The sequence below is a fragment of the Hyperolius riggenbachi genome, chromosome 12 (assembly GCF_040937935.1).
Source record: "Hyperolius riggenbachi isolate aHypRig1 chromosome 12, aHypRig1.pri, whole genome shotgun sequence".
Lineage (NCBI taxonomy): Eukaryota > Metazoa > Chordata > Amphibia > Anura > Hyperoliidae > Hyperolius > Hyperolius riggenbachi.
In genome coordinates this window covers 166657314-166678210 of record NC_090657.1, presented here as the reverse complement: position 1 = coordinate 166678210, position 20897 = coordinate 166657314, and the positions used below count along the sequence as shown (strand labels likewise).

The window sequence follows — 20897 nt, the reverse complement described above, 5'->3', positions numbered from 1 at the left end:
AACCTCACTGTGTAACGCACCGCAAACAGCTGTTTGTGTAGTGATGGCCGTGCTGGTGCGCACGATGGCGAGAGTGCAAGTGATAGCGGTTTTCCAGCCCATATGGTCAAGCTGATGTAGCTCAATAACAGAACAACAGTGACTGTCCACTGTCCAGCTGATCAAATTTGGACTGTCCACAATGAAGCAACAACCTTATTATCTTGTGTGTGCCCCCAACACACTCATAAAGGTCATTGCTTCATTGTGATATGCAAGCCCCTTCACCGTGGCAAGGTAATGATCACGAAGGGGAATTGACACATGTACATGCCTTGTTTTGTTATTGCAGCCGCAGTGCAGCCAGAAAAATTGGGCATGTACACACACCAGAAAAATTATTATTTTTGTTAGCGGCCGCTGCTAGCAGTGGCCTTAAAAATTCAGGAATCCACCTGGAGTCCTGGATCCTGTTGATGGTGGCGGAGAAGGCAGTCAAGCGGCCTGCAGGCAGAGATGCTGTGTGCTGTGTGGGGACTGACTTAGTCTTTGGGAAGGCAGCAGCGGCGTGCAGGCAGAGATGCTGTGTAGGGACTGACTTAGTCTTTGGGCAGGTGAGGTACTGAACGCTTTTTTGACCTAGGCAACTTCCCTGCTCAGTGACAATGCCTCCTGCTGTGCTGAAGGTCCTTTCTGACAGGATGCTTGAGGCAGGGCAAGCCAGAAGTTTGATGGCAAATTGTGACAGCTCTGGCCACAGGTCAAGCCTGTGCACCAAATAGTCCAGGGGTTCATCGCTGCTCAGAGGGCCGCACGAAATCAGGCCAGTACGACCACGAGCAGACCTGTGGAGCAAGCCTGTTATTTTTTCAACACACAGAGAGCTATCCTATAGTTCTTTCAATCACAAATACAGTTGCAAGCTAAGCACTGCTTATGATACACAGTGTGCTGGCTTGCTTGCAATAGTTAGAAGAGTATAGTAGAACTACAAGGCACAGCAACTGACTGTGGCCTGTATGCAGAGTGTAACCCACACAGATAACCATAACAGATACAGTTAGATGCTAAGCACAGCTTATGATGTTATCAATAACAGATACAGTTGGAAGCTAAGCACAGCTTCTGATGATAAACAGTGTGCTGGCTTGTAATAGATAGAAGAGGATAGTAGAACTGCAAGGTCCAGCAATGACCGTGGCCTGGCCTGTATGCAGGGCTCACACACACGCACACACGCACACGCGCACACACACACACACACACACACACACACACACACACACACACACACACACACACACACACACACACACACACACACACACACACACACACACACACACACACACACACACACACATAGAACAATATGAGTCCTCAAAAGTGTTTTTGTTTTGGGGTGCTTTCAGCAATAAAGAACAGCTTAGCTAACTGTCCCTGTCTCTCTGTGGGCTGTATGTGGTGTGTCAACCACAAAGAGAGCTATGCTTTAGTAAGATCAATCACACAGATGCAGTGAAAAGATATGCACTCGTCTAATACAGTGTGCAGTCACACAGATGCAGTGGAAAGATATGCACTGGTCTAATACAGTGTGCAGGCAGTCGGTGGGACTACAAATACCAAGCAGGTAGCAACTGTCTGTGGGCTGTATTTATGCAATGTCCCCCACAAAGAGAGCTATGCTTTAGTAAGTTAAATCACACAAATAGAGTGGGGAAAATGCCTTGGTCTAATACAGTGTGCAGGCAGTCAGTTGGACTACAAATACCAAGCAGGCAGCAACTGTCTGTGGGCTGTATTTATGCAGTGTCACCCACAAAGAGAGCTATGCTTTAGTAAGTTAAATCACAGAAATAGAGTGCGAAGAAATGCACTGGTGGTAATACAGTGTGTCAGCAAGCAAGGGCACAGCTGCGACAGGGCTGTATCTATGCATCTGTGTCACACGCACGCACGCACGCACGCACACACACACACACACACACACACACACACACACACACACACACACACACACACACACACACACACACACACACACACACACACACACACACTACCATACACACACATTAGAAGAATATTAGCTCTCAAAAGAGCTGTTTTGGGGTGCTTTTAGCAACAAATTTCAGCAAGCAGCAAGCTAACAAGCCTAACTAACGCTCTCCCTAGGTCTCCAGCAATGTCTCTCCCTTCTCTCACTATAGCGGCAGCAGACAGAGTGAGAACATGGCCGACGCTGCTGCCTTTTATAAGGGGGGACGGGGTCCAGGAGGGAGTGCAGCCTGATTGGCTGCCATGTGTCTCCTGACTGTAATGTAATGTCAAAGCGAACGCGCATAAAAGTTCGCTATTCGCCGCAGACTAAAAAAAGCAAAAATTCACGCAAACTACCTGCCGAGTGAACCGTTCAGGCCATCTCTAGTGTGCAATGAGTGGGCCACACCTTGCAAGAATAGGTGTCATAGCCCCTCCTTGCAAAGTACCCCCCCCCCCCCGCCCCCAATAGCTGGTGTTGCTTATTAAGCCAATTTCCCCCTTTACATAGTCAGTAACCCCCATCACTGACCCACCGGTTGTATATCAATGTGCGGTTGCATTACCTGATGGCACTGCACAAAGGATGGGGATGAATGCCGAGGCACCCCTGGGAGGTTGTCAGGGTGCACCAGGGTGTCGCGGCACACAGTTTGAACACCCATGGATTAGAGCCACCTCTCTTGAATGTTATAGCTTATTTCTGTAACTTGCTAGAAGACTTTGTTCTTCTTCTCCGGGATCCCTAGCTTTCTTTCTGTGTGGCTCCTGTCATTTTTTTTTGCAGCCTTGAATCTTGCCTAAGAGTCTCTGGAGAGAGGTATGTCCTCTGCAAGCCCTTCTTCTCAGCTGACTTCCTGCAGCTGGTCCATCCACTTATAGAGTTTGGCAGGGATTGGGGCGACTGGCACGGCATGCATGACTATTGCAACTGATATGGAACCCTGAGGAAGGGTAGTAGGTGCAGGTGGCCCTTGATGTGCTCACTAGCCATTTTTATTTATTTAAAGCAGGATGATTAGCCATACTATTGCAGGAAAAAAAAACACATATATAAGTAGATAAATAATAATAATTGCAGTATTTGTATAGCGCCTTTTCTCCTGCCAGACTCAAAGCGATTGCGAGGCAGCCACTAGAGCGCACTCAGTAGGCAGTAGCAGTGTTAAGGAGACTTGCCCTAGAAACTCCTTACTGAATAGGTGCTGGCTTACTGAACAGGCAGAGCCGAGATGTGAACCCAGGTCTCCTGTGTCAGAGGCAGAGCCCTTAACCATTACACTTTCCAGCCAATACTTGATCTACTTACATAACACATGTATTGTACTGTCCACGTTTTGATTTCAGTGTATTTTATATAGTAAATTAAAATGGAATGAAACCCAGCATTTCTACTTTGCTCTAATAGATTATTTACAGCATATTATATACAACCAGCATTTTTTTTGCATTCAAAGGGTTAACACAGGCTTTGGAAGCTTCCCTGCCAGCAGAGCTGGCCGCTTCTGAACTTTAGATAATGTTATATTGTGTTTAATTGTATCAAGTGAGAAATGTAAACAAAGCCTTCTCTCACACTGCGGGGTCCCCTGAACAAAGTCAGACAAGCATAAATGCTTTCTGATGCTTTCTGATTAAGTTAGAGGATGAATAAAGCAGTTATAAATAAAATGCAAAGTCAGCTCTCAGAGTAAAATAAGTGTACTTTAGGAACGTATAATTTCTAGATGAATAATAATACTTATGCACAAAAGCAAATATGCTAACCGCATGGCATATAAAAAGTCGGAAAACATGTTTTTATTGAATATTATGTCAGGGTTTTATACCGCTTTAAGAGAATTCTGTTCCTGGTAGGAACCATGTCTTTTGCCCACAGTTTAGGCTAAATCCTGATGCAATTTATGTCTCCTTAAAGAGACACTGAAGCGAAAAAAAAAATGATAAAGTGAATTGGTTGTGTACTATGAATAATTACTAGAAGATTAGCAGCAAAGAAAATATTCTCATACTTTTATTTTCAGGTATATAGTGTTTTTTCTAACATTGCATCATTCTATAATATGTGCAGATTACACAACACTCAGCATTCAAAATGAGTCTTTCAGAGCAGTCTGTGAAGTAATGACCTCTCCTCTAGCAGAGGAAAAGTAAATAGTCCAGGAACAGTTGAGATAATAAAAGTCAGATAACAGCACTCTCCATGACTAACTTAGTCGGAGAGCTTAATGGCTTGTTTGCATAGAGATAACAACTGGAGTTTCTCAACTCTTCCTGTACTGGAAACAATTACACTGATGTATCTGATCTTAATGTTTTATTTCTTAGCTGTGCTACACATACAAATCATAATATCATCATTTTGTTTCGCTTCAGTGTCTCTTTAAGTATGTGATAACTCCAAATCATAACAGCAAAAAAAAGTTTTGAAAGTTTTAAATGCAGGATTAGCATCTTTATCACTTATACACTCAGACCAGTTGCTGTTGAAATTTGATTTTTATGGTGACAATCCCACTTTAATATTCTGTGGCGACAAGACACTTGTATGTAAATCAAGATCGATAAAAATAGATACTTACTTCAGTAGTGAGAAGTGTCTGAATAATTCACCTGCAGTCCATTGTGCCAGCACTGGGTCCCTCTAAACATATTTGATAAGAGCCTGTGAAATACACGGCTGTTGACTGCGCTGCCATGTAATAGTGCCTCCATACTATGCATGTACAAGTACAATCCGCACTTGCCCAGTAGAATGAAGCTGCTGGTGCACAAGTAGCTTCAGTCTACTGGGCATGTGCAGATTGTACTCACAGATGCCCTGTAAGGATGTACTTGTATGAGGCTGGTAGTGCAGCCGGGACAAGAAGAGGTACCTGGGCAGCGCTGGTGGGCTAAAGGAGGCTCTGGGAAGCTTCAGGACCATTTAGTGGCTTCTCCTACATAGATAACTATCCAAATCACCCGCCCCAGTTACAGGTTGGCTTAAAGGCAGGAGAAGTGCTTTATACATTATTGAAAATAGCAGTGCTCATGTAACGATTGGTGTCAGCACACAGAGAGAATCTGATTATTGGTGATCTGCAGTATCACCAAGAACGCAGATATATACCTGATTATTGATGATCTGCAGAATCACCGATAATACAGATATATTGCTAACCTCTAGACACCTAAGGTATGTGAGTGTTTGGTGTAACAGTAATACTTTGAGTAGTGCACCTGCATGCAGGTGATCATAAGCAGTAAGGAAATACTGCTCTGAAGAACACAGAGCCTTCCAGCAGCCTGAAGCTCCCCAAGGGGTGGAGTCAGGCTGAAGGTCGGGAGGATCAGAAGGTGAGTGACACCTGAAGGTGGATGTCACAATCTGATCTAGAGACTATCTCTTAAGGGGAGAGATAGCTCTCGAGGTCGGGCAAGCCAGGTCGGCAACACACGGTCAGATAAAGTACATAGACAGAAGGCTGATTCGGTATCGAAGGCAAGCAGGGGTTTGGCAACAGAGTATCAGATATGCGAGGTACCAAATCAGATGACAGAGGAGTAGTCAGGAAAGCAATAAGTCATAACAGATATCAAATAATGCCTAGTCTGGGTGTGAGGTCCTTGGTCTCTACACCCTGGAACTAGTCTGAAGTATAACACAGATGACAATACAGTTCCCTAATCTTGGGTGCGAGGTCCGTGGTCTCAGCACCCTGGAGCTAGTCTGAGCATAAGCAAAATAACAATACAAAGTTTCTGGCTCAGTGTGAATTCCCAGATCCACCAGGTTCAAACACACTATGAGATCTGACTAAGGTCTGAGTGCTTCCACGTAGTGATCGCAACGGCAGACAACCTGAGAATGGCCAGCAGCAAGTATATATGGAGCAGTGCTCTCCAGCACCACCCCTAATTGACCAACCAATAGAATCTTGCCCTAGCGTCAGCTCATCAGCGTGATCAGCTGACCTTCTTCTGTTTAGCATAAGAGTTCTGCCTCTCAGTGCGCGCGCGCGCGCGTGTTCCTAAGCCTGTGTGCACTAACAGATCCAGCCACACCAGACCCATGCTGCTCCGCACAAACCACCGCGCTGGACGCGGAATCCGCCGCCCTACTGCTGTCACAAGCAGCGGCTCTTCCGCGTTCTGTCCTGCCACCAGACGCGCGCATTGGACGCAGAAACAGCCGCCTCCTCACCAACAGACGCGGCGGCTTTTCCGCGTTCTCTCACAGCTCAGCAGTAGGATATGCAGGGCTTTTGTATACTAGTCAGCACTAGCTTTGTTTTTTTAGTTTTTTTAACTTTACTTGGGCTTAAAAGACTGGACAGGGCTGATCCATGCTATGGAGGGTGTTCCATCTTCTGTGTTAGAACGCTCCAGTGCCGTGTAAATGTTTGTGCTGCTGCCTGTCACATAATGAATGTACGCACAATGGATTGTGGATGATATAGTATAGTAGTGCCGTCAGCCAGTCACTGAGAACATGTATGCTGATGATTTTACACCACAGGCTCTGGTAGATTATAGCCCTTAGAGGGGGGGGGGGGGGGGGGGGGGCTCATCATTGTGTTTTATGTACATCTGTTGGTGACCAGCTTTCAATAGTATTACATATAATAGAAATGGTGTCATCCTCTCTTCTGCACTGAGCAAAAACCTGGTATCAATATATGCCGGAGCTCAGAGCTCCCAGTACCCTGAAGAGAAGTAGCAAGGCTTGTATCTGCTGACTGCACAATTCTGCTGTGTCTTACAGAGAGCAATGAGTCTGAAATCACACATCGGGCTGGAGCACTATGGGAAGGAATGGCTGCAGACAGTACAGAACAAGCTGTGCAATCTTCTCCAGCAGTCAAACAGCATAGCTTCATCTCTCACTACATTCTTCATTTCCTTCATTTTTTTCTATAAGCCGTTGAAAAAAAAAAATACATGCTTCACAAATTTGGGATTTTTTTACAAAGGAAAAACTGCCATTTTCTGTTTTATACCTACACTAGCTCACTAAAGATATAGATATAGTCAAGGAGATGTTAATCAACTCCAGCCTGCATGCTAACTTACACTGGGATTATTCTAAAAATGCTATTTTTGTTTTAAAACATTAAACACAGTAGTAAACTAATATAGAGCACTATTATGACTGCTGGTCTGATGTCATTTGAATGCATATTTATATCTCATTGAAGCTGTCTGATATCATTGGGAACTGCAGGACAAATTATCAGATAGATTTGTAATTAATGAGCAAATCAAAATATAAACTTCTCTGCTTCTCCACTGGATACAGCTGAAGCTTTAATACCTTGTTTACACAGTGTAGTAAATTTCGAACACAATCTGATAATACTGGCTGGCAAAGGTAAGCTTATTGATTAGCAGCTAAATGAAAAGAAATGCTTGAGTGTTAACCCTTCCAGCACCCATGAAATTACTCAAATTGTTTTAGCTGTTAATGTTATGTTATGTTTCATGCTTTAGACCACAGATGAAATTGTAACTGTAACTGTATGGGCAGTGATCCGTTACAATGCAGTAGTGCTCCAGGCAAATTTATTTTAGCACATTTTTTTTATTTCTAATTTATTACATTTCCCTGCTTCTAATTAGTATTGCTGTAATGTGTATTTATGGTCACTAGGGACAGTATGAGACAATAACAGAGGATTTCTGCTTTCAGTTTCTATGTTTTCTGGTAGTAGAGAGAGATGAAGGCATTCCAAGAATTTACAGCACAACAAGTTCTGCAGACTGAGGTGAAAAGCAGTGCACTTATCTCAAACAAGATAACTCTATTGAAGCTGCTAATGGGTTGGTGCACATTATACTCAACTTGGAATCAGATAAAACAAAATGTTCAGGAAGGTCATCTTTCTTAGCAGATCTCTGGTCATTGGTGAGCTTTAGGCACAGTGTTCCTCAGCCGCTAATTTGACCCTAACCTGACACCGTAATAGGTGGATTTTATATACCTGTGTGGAACACAAAAATATCCTGCTAAAAGAACAGGTTAACAAATACATTCCACGAGAACACTGACACTAATAACATCTGACGTTCATATTTTAGGCAGATAAAACGCCTCCATCAAAACCTCAATATTGACCTGAGGAATTGCTGCGGTAATGGCCCCGTTGTGTTGGATTGATTTGTAATATTCTGAAGGATGAAGCAGACGGATGTGAGCTGGGAAGAGGCAGAAAGCAGCGCTGATCGGGAGCCTGATTCTTCTTGCCAGTAATTAAGCAATAACCACAGATGGTGGAGTGTGTAACTGCCGCTATATGAACTTCCCAGAGGTGATAATCACTATTATAAATCCTCACACTCCAAACACAGTAACAAAATATTTCCTGTGTCTTTAGACTGACACATACGGCCTGCTTTCTGCTGTACCAGTCAAGAGTGATCTGATGCTTCTAGCTGGAGTGGGGAAAACAAGCTAATTATGAGACATATGTGACTCAATGGAGATGAGTTAAGAGGAAAAAGACTAACACGAAGAGCATATAACAGTGTGCTAGATTAAAACCAATCATATTCGCTCTGCTATACAGAAAGATACCTTAAACTGGAATTTAACATGAATTGTTTACATAAAGCACAGACACTGGAGGAGGAAATGTCGACATTATAAAATGCTTACTTACCTTCCAGACTTTTATTAATAGACTTTAATACAAAGCCTGCATGCATCAAGTTAGAATAGTGCTATCTGTTAGAACGCAGTGCTGCGAACAGGCTCACAGAACTGTATGGGCAGTTATCTGTTACAACACAGCACTGTGAACAGGTCCATAGAACTGTATGGGCAGATATCCATTAGAATGCAGCACTGTGAACAGGTCCATATAACTGTATAGGCAGAGATCCATTAGAATGCAGCACTGTGAACAGGTCCATAGAACTGTATGGGCAGTGATCAGTTACAAGGCAGTACTGCGAACAGGCTCACAGAACTGTATGGGCAGTTATCTGTTAAAACACAGCACTGTGAACAGGCCTATAGAACTGTATGGGCAGAGATCCATTAGAATGCAGCAGTGTGAACAGGTCCATATAACTGTATGGGCAGAGATCCATTAGAATGCAGCAGTGTGAACAGGTCCATATAACTGTATGGGCAGAGAACCATTAGAATGCAGCAGTGTGAACAGGTCCATAGAACTGTATGGGCAGTGATCAGTTACAAGGCAGTACTGTGAACAGGTCGACAGAACTGTATGGACAGAGAGCCATTAGAAAGCAGTACTGTGGACAGGCCCACAGAACTCTATGGGCAGAGATTCATTAGAACGCAGTGCTGCGAACAGGCTCACAGAACTGTATGGGCAGTGATCAGTTACAAGGCAGTACTGTGAACAGGTCCACAGAACTGTATCGACAGAGAGCCGTTAGAAAGAAGTACTGTGAACAGGCTCACAGAACTGTAAGGGCAGTGAGCCATTTGAATGCAGTACTGTGAACAGGCCTATAAAGCCGTATGGACAGTGATCCATTACATAGCAGTACTGGACAATACCAGTTGCCTGGCTGTCCTGCTGATCCTCTGCCTCTAATACTTTCAGCCATATACCCTGAATAAGCATGCTGTAAATTAGCTGTTTCTGACATTATTGTCAGATCTGACAAGATTAGCTGCATGCTAGTTTCTGGTGTAATTCAGACCCTATTGCAGCCAAATAGATCAGCGGGGCAGCCAGGCAACTGGTATTGTTTAAAAGGAAATAAATAGGGCAACCACCATACCACTCTCAACTCAGGTTCACTTTAAAGGAAATTGATCCTGCTTAAGAGAATTATCCATATCTTCCTATAGAGAAACCACTAGAGGGAGCTCAAGGCAGCATTTCTATATCCTTCACTAAACCGTTTTGGATTAAATTGCACTTTCAGGATCTCATTTCACAAATGAATGTAAGCCTTTCTGGAGAAAAAACAAACAAACAAACAATGTCATTCTATTAAATGACTGGTCCACTTTATCTTCCATTAAATGACAATGGTTTGGCTGCCAGTCCGGTTGGAACATCAAGTGAATCTATCAGTTCTGCTGTATCTGTTGACCCATAAATAAATATATTCTGCTGAGTTGTCAGCCAAGTTTGGAGACTCACTTGGCAAAGGAGCAACTTGCTACCCCTTAGTAATTCAGCGCACTGGTGCATTGTGGGAAAGTGCCTGAGGCTGTGCAGTGCATACAGCATAACACATAAATTAAATGTATATAGCCACGCTATCTCTTACTGACATTGCTCCGTAGATATAGACAGCTTGGCATTTTAGCAAATAATGCATAAAAACACATTTAGATGGCGTGTGACGTGAGCTGCATGTCAATGAGGCTATTTTTAAAGCACAAAAGCAGATACACAAAATGTAGCAGAATAAATCACTTCTCCTTGGACTAAGTATTGTGCTTTATTATACATGCAAATCACATATATTTTTATTACATGCATAATAGGATTTTCTTTTTTTTTCTATAAGAACTTGCATTACAATCGTATTGGATATGGCAGCTTTAAGCTAAGTCTTATTCTCAAGCAAAAAAAAGGAGTGTGAATTAGTGTGGAGTTGTATTCTGAAAAACCCTTTAGCAAATTGATCATGTAGTGATCTTACAGACAGGTCAGAAGCAATTGTCATTGTGGCTCACATAACCGGAACTGCTCTGTCCTTCCATACTAGCCACCAGGCACAGGCCACATAGCTTATGGCCTAGTCGGGGGATGCTAATTATTATTATTGGTTTATAAAGCACCAAACTACTTACCAAGCAACATATTCCATGGCGCTGTACAAAGTGAGAAAAACAAACATGGGGTACATAATGATACAGTCAATGGTATACATCAAATATGGACAATTGGTGATTGCAATAACAAATGTAACATGATTAATATAATGTATAACAGAGTGCAAGCTACAATAACAAATAACAAATTCAAAGACACAAAAGGGTGAGAAAGCCCTGCCCTTCCAAGCTTATAATCTAAACAGAGGCTGACATAGGCCCGTGCAGGCTGTGCAGCTGCACAGGGGCCCCATGACCTCCAGGGCCTATGCAGTTGCACCACAGTTAAGGCATGATTATTCTGTAGGCTCTTCTCTGTGTATTTCTCTCTGAAGCCCAGGAGGAACAGTGATAATTGCTTGTGACCCAGTCATACAAGTATGAAATGTGTGCCACATTAACACAGTGCCTACACAATGTAACCTAGATTAATGTACTATTATGTTATCCACATTACTTGGATCCAATCGTAATCTGATATGACTATGGCCAATCACATGGAGGCCCTTCATTTATTCTGCACAGGGCCCACTGTTGGTTTGGTCCACCACTGACTATAAAGGAATGGGGGGGGGGGTGAAGAACAAGAGGTGGGGAAGTATGCAGTATACATACAGGCAGGTTATATAGTAGGGAGTACAATATGGTCATAGGTCAAGGGGAAAAGGCCTACATTAGAGCATATCCTTGTCGGAGAAAGTGAGTTTTGAGGGAGCATTTTAAGATTTCAAAGGTTGAAGAGTGATGGATGTGCTGTGGAAGGTCATTCCAGAGGAGGGGTGAAGCACGTGAGAAGTCTTGTATACGTGAATGCGAGGGAGGTGATTCTAGAGGAGGACAATGGGGAAAAAAGTGACGCGCTGCTCTATATAGAAGACAGTTTTTCTGCCTATGGAATGAAGAGGACTACATGCAGACACTGCTACACATACTTGATTTGCCAGGAGGGCTGCACATGAAAAGGGGGAAGGTTCCACAAGCAAGTCAAGCCTAGAGGGGCAAAGAGTGTCAATATGGCCCCACTATTCATGTGACCAGTGCCAGATCCTGAACTCTACCTCTCTGTGTATTGATAGTACAAAGGTACATGTAATGTCTAGTTTTTCGTCACACCTCAACTCCAAAAGACCTTGCTTTCTTGCACGTCCTTAACAATGAGTAGGGAGAATAGTCCATGTCAGAGTGCAGGTCATTCACAATGGGTAGAGTGAATAGTCCATGTCAGAGTGCAGATACTGTATATCCTTGAATATAATTCGACCTCGCATGTAAGTCGACTTCAATATTTGACCCTCTTTAGCTGAATGTTTTTTATTGACTCAAATATAAGTCTACCTAGCAAAGTTAACAGCTGCACTTGGGGACCAGGAGGGGTTAATGACTGCATTGCATAAAGTATTGCAGACATTAACTTCCTGTCTTTTAAATGCAGCCAATAACTCCTCAAAGCCCCCAAGTGCAGCAATTATTCACCCCCCCTCCTGTAGCTCAGTTAAGTGCGCTCAAAGTTGCCAGTGACTCGTGTATAAGTCAACCCTTATACTTTTATTTAGTGAGTCAGACATACATTTCTACACCTATAGTCGAGTATATACAGTAATTAATTTATAACATACTAATGAAACTGAATTAATGAAGTACAAAAGAATGTAAAAATCTACAAACCCGTGTTTGGCAAATTTGTGGATGTTAGCTCATGAAATGGACAGTTTGCTGTCAAAGTCTGTGAGGGGCAAAATGACACAGTGATTAAATGAAGCTCTGCTACACCGTGCAGTGCAGTTAAGGTGCTCATGCAACAGTCAATTTTCTCCATTGAATACCAGCAGATTTAATCACTGTGATTGAACTTGCCAAAGACCAGTGCCCCAGCATGCCATCCCAATTGTAATTTCATTTGATGTTCAATCGATAATCTGGCTCTATTATAGGAAGTAGGGAGACTAGTGATTCCTGTCCTGCGCTCTCAGCAGAATTATCTTTTCTTGCGATCTACCACTCCTTATTTGTCTTATCTTATGAATTTTTGATGTTGCACTCCTGGCATCATTGCCTCCCGTCGTTCTGTGCAGCCCACATAGACCCACTGAAATCACCTCCACTACTCTCCCCTTCTCTGGAGCCGAGGTAAAAGCATATTTGAAACTCCAGCTTGGGCCCCCATTCGTCCACTAAGTGTACCAATGAGATGTATCCTAAATGTCATTGTTCCAATGAGAAGCACAATGATTCTCATTGGCCCATCTAGTAGACGAATGGGGAGCCCCAGCTCCAACTTCAAAGATGTTTTTGCCGGGTCTCCAGGGAAGTCGGAGAAGAGACTGGTGGCGTCTCGGTGGGCAGTGCAGAACGATGGGGGGTGATGTTGCCAGCAGTCCCTGGCATGCAGCACAGATGTTGAGTGAGTGGCGGCCAGCATGCTTGTTCTAGCTAAGGAGACAGATAACAGCGATGGGTGTGCATGTATCTCCCGGTGGAGCGAAGCAGCAGTGCTGTTTTGTTAAAGATAAGCTCCATGGCACAAATACCTCCTTTTGCATTGCTTGGCATACAGGAGAATCACTGAAGCAAATAGCTAGTATTCCCTGAGTAATGCGCTTAACCTGCACCTCTCCGGTCCCTATTGAACAAGTGTGTCCAGCAATTAGATTTGCCTGTATTTCTCATGCAATGGAACAGGTGATACATAGCTTGCAAGCTGCAAGCTATGTATCACCTGGTATAGCATCAGCCCTACCTACTCTATAACCCTTAGCTGCAATCCCCCCCCCCCCAACCCATGTATGACTAATGCAATAAACATTATGCAATCGCTACCCTTATGTGTGTAGCTTTTCTTGTTTGTGTGGATCATATGCTGTGTGTTGCACAGACATTACACACTACAATATTTTACTTTAATATTAACATTGTAGCCTGTAGACTTTTCACCAAAATAAAGTTGTGACTCCTGTTTTTCCTCCAGGCCCTAGGCTAGACGGAGCAGCAGGAACTTCCTTGCCAGTATTTTTCCAAACAAAGCTACAGAAAGGTAAGCCTATTTTAACTCCTAACAATTTTTATCAAGCTGCAGTCATATTACTTTGCTGGATAGAAGGAATTTTGATTTCCCTCGAAGGGTGTCTCTAGTTTAGAACAAACTTTTATACTGTATATCTCCACTATACAAGACCTTATTTGACTGAACATTGTTAAATATAAGTCTACCGTTTCACTTCAAAACCATTTATGTTGTTTCAAGCATCACATGAATATTTACTTGTTGATGTAAGAAACACAACCATATAGGAATCAAACATAAACATTTGAATGGTTTAATCTTCCCATCAGCAGATGCCACATTCTAAGTCAATTAAGTAATTCCAAAATATGTCTTCGTCTAATAAAAATGTTTTGAAAACAAACAAAATGTGTCCCTTCCTTACACGAGGCTACTATGCTTGTACTAAAACCCTACTCTGTGGTCTACAATAACACTGACTTGCACCTCTCCAGTCCCTACTGAACTCTGCTGCCTGCCTCATCCATGTTTCTTGCCACTCATCTGATGCTGCATCTCTCCCCCAATCCCTCCATTGGATGATCTAGTTCATACTCCTAACTGTATCATACAAAGCTCTGCATAAGCTATCCCATCTATACCTTTCCCTATGAATCTCCAGATACCATCCTGTCTAGAATATTCATTCCCCCCAGGAGACCCTTTGTCCTCTAGCATGGTCACCTCCTCTCACTCCTGCATCCAGGACTTCTCACAATCTACACCTTTTCTTTGGAATGCTCTCACACAGCCTGTCCATCATGCTCCAAGCCTGGAAACCTTCAAGCGTTCTCTCAAAACATACCAGGGAGCATTGGAGATTTACTGCCTTATCCGCTAACCCCTGTGTATTTTTCCCCAATGTCTCCACCCCACCACCCTCTAGATTGTAGGCTCACAAGGGCAGGGACCTCCTCCTAGTTTTTCCTATTCTGCTGTAATTTATCATATGAACATGCACCAGTATTGGTGATGTCTCAAACCTCACATCCACTATGCCTGTATCTGTATGGCTGGATGACCTGATAGTACAGAGTACTGAAAGTCTAATGTATGCTTCACACTATTTGTTTTGTTTTTTTACAATGTTATGGAAGATGTTGCTACAATATAAACCAAAATATTAATGCTTTCTTTGATTAGCCAATCAAAATTTATCTGGTTCACGATGGCTTTCTAATAAGAAATACAGCATTATGTCTTCATAGAAAAGTGGACCCCTAATGAGCCCATCCTAATCACATCAGCATAGAGAAATGTCAGTGAGATGAATGAAGAGCAGGAAATCATGCCAACGTAGTCCAGTTAGTATACCAGATATCCCGCACCTCCCTGCTGAACCTTGCATTATGATGGGGAAGCTTCTCTGACACAAGTGCTTGTTATTGATTGTGACCACTGACTGACTTGAGGACCACAAAGGATATGAGGGTGCTGGGCAGCAAGTTTACTCCATGCAAGGATAAGCCACATCCCAGGACAGAGATGAAAAGTTCCCTGCAGGGTAAAGTGTGATACCTCCTGAAGAAGGCTGCAGTAAGTTCTTACTGGTTCTGTTGTTTGTTTAAAGTTCTTTCCTCACTTGGCCTAGCAGTGAAGTCTGTTGTGGCTCCACCCAGTAATGTCCATCACTAATGATCCACGGCGGTGACCTTGCCCATCAACACAACCTCTCTACCTCACCATTGAGGTGGGAAGCGGAAAGTGTTTGCGGTCATCCTGGAAGTCGGTACAGTGACATTGGCACACATGGTACCGAGCAAAGTAAGAAATGAAGTGTTGGATTTAAAGGTGTCCTCCTGATGACGAGAGTATTATTATTTCCCCCAACAGGTTTGTGGGCGAGGATTTGGAGTTTTTCCCCCTGACCAGAGTTTTTATGTTATTGGGATAAACTTAGATTTTAGGGATACCTTTGATAAATGTGACTATCTTTAGCATGCTAACCTGTTGCAAACTACTGAAAGCTTTTGTGTTTCCGATTAGGTCTGTGAACGCCTGTAAAGAGTCTTACTCGTTACGCTGCATTGTGATGAGACTCGAGCTCATTGCCGTGTTTTAGATATTCACTCTTAGACTGCCTCTCTTTTGAATACAAATACATCAGATAGATCTCAGCTTCTCATTGTTCAAAGTATATTTTGTAGAAGTGCGAGTTCAGCGGGGATGAAAGGTTCTGTCTCCCAGCCAAGGAAGGTTAGAGAAGGAGCGCTAATGGAGAGATCAAGCTGCGTGTAAAAACATAATTCATCCTGGTCTTTCTGTTCAAGTCAATTACTGAACTGTCTTTGGATGGGCCGATCCTGACACAGACGCAGGTAATTATAACGGACTGGTGACAGGCACCTGACAAGCCCTGATAACAAGGATTGTGTGAGCCCTGGCTGTACAGAGCAGCACTGCTTTCCCACGGGGTCACCAGAGGCACTAAAACGCCCTGAAATCCAATCTGGTAATGAGGATTTTGTGGTAATAATTAGTCTGTTTTTGACGGTTCCAATTACAAAGAAATTGTGCGTATCGGTCCCTGAGGACGAGCTCTTTCCTCTGATCGGGAATGTATGATTTTTAGGTGTACACATTTAGACTGGATAGAGGCAGAGGAAGGGGGTGCAGGCCGTACGCATTGGCATATTAAGATTCGTTTCCTATGCAGTCAAGTGGTGAATAAATGGACACTGTCAGCAATTAGAGAGAAACTGTGTGACTAGTCTGCTATGGAAGCAGCCGGTCTCTGCCCCAAGTGCTGGATAACAGTTTCAGGTCACTTTCATAGCGAATAAGCGTCCCTCCGCTGCCCCAAGACTGATCAGGTGACATGTGACAGATTCCATTTCAGTCCAACTAGATTAGTATTCTTACCATTATTATTATTGTGCATTTATATTGCATTGACATCTTGCACAGGGCTTCACAGACACCACTGTATATTCATGTTTCTGAAAGTCCCACATGACTATCCTCAAAGGAGCTCACAATTATTATCATGTTTCTTATTAGAGATGGCCGGAACGGTTCACATGCAAACTTTTTCGCGCGAACATCACTGGTGGAACTTTATGCGAGTTCAACCTGCCCCCTATACTACATCATTGGACTAAATTTTGACCCTCTACATCACAGTCAGCAGACACATGGTAGCCAATCAGGCTGCAATCCCTCCTGGAGCCCCCCCCCCCCCCCTTATATAAGGTAGCAGCGCCAGCCATGTTCTCACTGTAGAATTAGTGAGAGAAGGGAGAGAGATTGCTGCAGAGATTAGGGAAAGCTTAGTTAGGCCCTTGTTAGGCTTGTTAGCTTGCTCCTTGCTGATACTTATTGCTAAAAAGCACCCCAAAACAGCTCTTTTGAGAGCTAATGATCTTGTGATCTGTTTTTTTTTGTGTGTGGCCCACTGACACTTGCAAATACAGCCCTGTCTGTTGCAGCTGGCCCTTGCTAATTGTTATACTGTGCCAGGCCCAGCACATTCAGTGTCTACCTTTTCACTGCACCTGTGTGTGACAGCTGCACATTTATAATACCAGTCCGTGCATACCTGTTCATGTTCACTGCACCTCCGTGACAGCACACAGTTTTATATACCGGTCACTGCATACCTGTTCAGTGTACCTGTGTGTGTGTGTGAGACAGCTGCACATTTGTAATACCAGTCTGTGCCTGCCTACCTGTTCACTGCACCTGACCTGTGTGACTGCTGCACATTGTATTGATACCAGTCCGTGCATACCTGTTCTTGGCACCTGTGTGTGTGACAGCTGCACATTTGTAATACCAGTCCGTGCATACCTGTTCACTGCACCTGTGTGACAGCACACAGTTTTATATACCAGTCACTGCATACCTGTTAACTGTACCTGTGTGACTGCACATTGTATTAGTCAAGTCAGTGCATACCTTTCACTTCATCCCCCCCAATATGGACAAAACAGGCAGAGGCAGAGCCAGAGGCAGGCCACCTGGCAGGTCTGTTCGAGGTCATGCTGTCGTGATTTTGTGCAGCCCTGGACCAAAGTACAGTGTTCAGAATGCACGTGCCAGCAACCCCCAAGATTGTCAGGACGTAGTTGACTGACTGAAAATTGAGCCATGGAAAGACCAAGACCCGCGTAGGAACAACTTCCTTACGAAGGCACATGATGACAAAGCACAAACTGCAATGGGATGACCACCTGAGCAAAGGCAGCACACAAAAGCAAAGCCACACACCGCAGTGGAAGATACCAGGCCGCAATTATTTCTCAAAAAAAGCTATACCCAAACTGTACCGTGATGTTGAAAGGCACGTGGAGTCATCTCTGGCACACAGCATTGGGTCAAGGGTCCATCTGACCACGTGGTCTGCAAAGCATGGTCAGACCTGCCCAAAGACTAAGTCAGTCCCCACACACAGCATCTCTGGCTGCATGCCGTGTGACTGCGTGCCCCAAGGCTAAGTCGGTCCCCAGTCCCCACACAGCATCTCTGCCGGCAGGCCGCTTGACTGCCTTCTCCGCCACCACCAACAGGGTCCAGGACTCCAGGTGGATTCTTGAATTTTTAAGGCCACTGCTAGCAGCAGCCGCTAACAAAATCAATAACAATTTTTTTCTGGTGCGTGTACATGCCTGCCTAATTTTTCTGGCTACACTGCGGCTGCAACAACAAAACAAAAGGCATGTACAGTACATATGTCAATTCCCCTTCGTGATCGTTAGATTGCCGCGGTGAAGGGACTTGCATATCATAATGAAGCAATAACCGCCGGCTATATGAATGTGTTGGGGGGCACACCCAAGATAATAAGGTCGTTGCTTTATTGTGGACAGACCAAATTCAATCAGCTGGACAGTCACTGTTGTTCTGTCTTCGAGCTACCTCAGCGCGGCGACCATATTGGCTTGAAATCCGCTATCACCTGCACTCTTGCCATGGTGCACACCAGTCCAGCACGGCCATCACTACACAAACAGCTGTGTGCGGTGCGTTACACAGTGAGTTTGGTCTGTCAGTGTGAAGCAGTACGCTAATTACACTACCTGATTGATGTATACACATGCAAGATGTTTTAATGCACTTTATGCCTCCAATTTAGCATTGCAATGTAATTCCTGCCCCTAAAACGCTGCTGTGCATCAAATCCTGATTTTTCCCCAGGACTTTTGGCGTGTATCCCACTCCGCCATGACCCCCTCTAGGTGTTAAACCCCTTAAAACATCTTTTCCATCACTTTTCTGGCCATAATTATTGTTTGAAGTTTTGAAAGTTCGCCTGCCCATTTAGGGCTATTGCGGTTCGCAAAGTTTGCGCGAACCCAAACTTTTGCAGAAGTTTGTGTTCGACGTTCACGAACCTAAAATCGGAGGTTCGAGCCATCACTAATGATTATATAACAACTAGCTGATTGCCCGGCATTGCCCGGGTATGTATTTGGCTGGTGTTGGATCCGCCCATTTTTTTCTAGCCCTAACACACAATTACTCAATGACCAAGTTTGTGAGCTTTGCGGTATTTGGTATCAATAATGTGCATTGAAATTAAAAAATCTGATTGGCTGTTTGTGGCTCCACACCCTTTTCTGAATTTGAACCCCAGTGACCCAATGACCAACTGGACCAGGTTGGAGGCTTGTGCCATTAACAGTGCAAGAATGGCAGCAATTTTAATATTCTCCTTGAAAAACGATGTGATTTTTGATTGGCATTTTTAGGCTCCACCCACTTGTCTGAATATTAATCCCAGTCACCCAGTAACCAGCTGTGCAAAGTTTGAGAATCCTGCCATTAACAGTGAAAAAAGGCTGCAGTTTACAATTTCCCAGAAAAATCTGTTTTTGACTCCACCCAGTTTTTGTAACCTTGACACACAGTCACTCAATGATCAAGTTTGAGTTTGAACCCCAGACACTTAACGACCGACTGTAGCAGGTTTGAGGCCTCTGCCATTAACCGTGTAAGAATGGCTGTAGTTTCAATATTCCCCTTGAAAATCAATAGGTGAATTTTGATTGGCTCTTGTAGGCTCCACCTACTTTTCCAAATATTAGCCCCAGTCGCCCAGTGACCAACTGTGTGAAGTTTGAGAACCCTGCCATTAACAGTGTAAGAAAAGCTGCAGTTTATATTTTCCAATGTAAAAAGTTAGTGGTTTTTGGCTTCGCCCACTATTTCTAACCTTAATATACAGTCCCTCAATGACCAAGTTTATGAGCTTTGGGGTCCTTGGCATAAATAAGTTGCATTTTACCATTGAAATTAAACAAATCTGATTGGCTGTTTTTGGCCCACTCCCTCGGAATTTATACCCCAGTCTCCCAGTGACTGACTGTACCAAATGTAAATATTCCCCTTGAAAATCAAAAGGTGAATTTTGATTGGCTGCTGTAGGCTCCAGCCACTTTCCTCAATATTAGTCCCAGTCACCCAGTGGCCAACTGTGTCACGTTTGAGAACCCTGCCAATAACAGAACGGCTGAAATCAATCTAACAAATCTTGATTGGCTGTTTGTGGCTCCACTCCTTTAGTGAATTTGGACCCCAGTCACCCAATGACTGACTGTATCAGGTTTGAGGCCTCTGCCATTAACAGTGTAAGAATGGTAGCAATGTGAATATTCCCCTTGAAAATCAATAGGTACATTTTGATTGGCTGTTGTAGGCTCCACCCACATTTCTGAATATTCATCCCAGTCACCCAGTGACTAATTGTGTAAAGTTTGGGAACCCTGCCATGTTAAAAATTTAGTTGTTGGCACCACCCACTTTTTCTAACCTTGACATACAGTCACTCAGTTATCAAGTTTATCAGCGTTGGGGTCCTTGGTATTGATACATTGTATATTTCCATTGAAAAATAAACAAATATGGCTGTTTGTGGCTCCTCCCCCTTTCTGAATTTGAACCCTAATCACCCAATGACTGACTGTATCAGGTTTGAGGCATCTGCTTTAACAGTATAAGAATGGTAGCAGCTTAAATATTCCCTTTGAAAATCAAAAGGTGAATTTTGATTGGCTGTTGTAGGCTCTGCCCACCTTCCAAAATCTTAATCTCATTCACCCAGTGACC

General features: G+C 43.6%; 1 long non-coding RNA gene across 1 annotated transcript in view; it reads left to right on the top strand.

Annotated features, from left to right (window-relative positions):
• Positions 1–20897, top strand: part of LOC137541802 (uncharacterized) — a 1009411-nt gene that overhangs the window by 386639 nt on the left and 601875 nt on the right. The window contains exon 4 of the long non-coding RNA XR_011025275.1: positions 13776–13841. This is a non-coding gene — a long non-coding RNA (uncharacterized lncRNA). The remainder of the gene's footprint in view (positions 1–13775; positions 13842–20897) is intronic.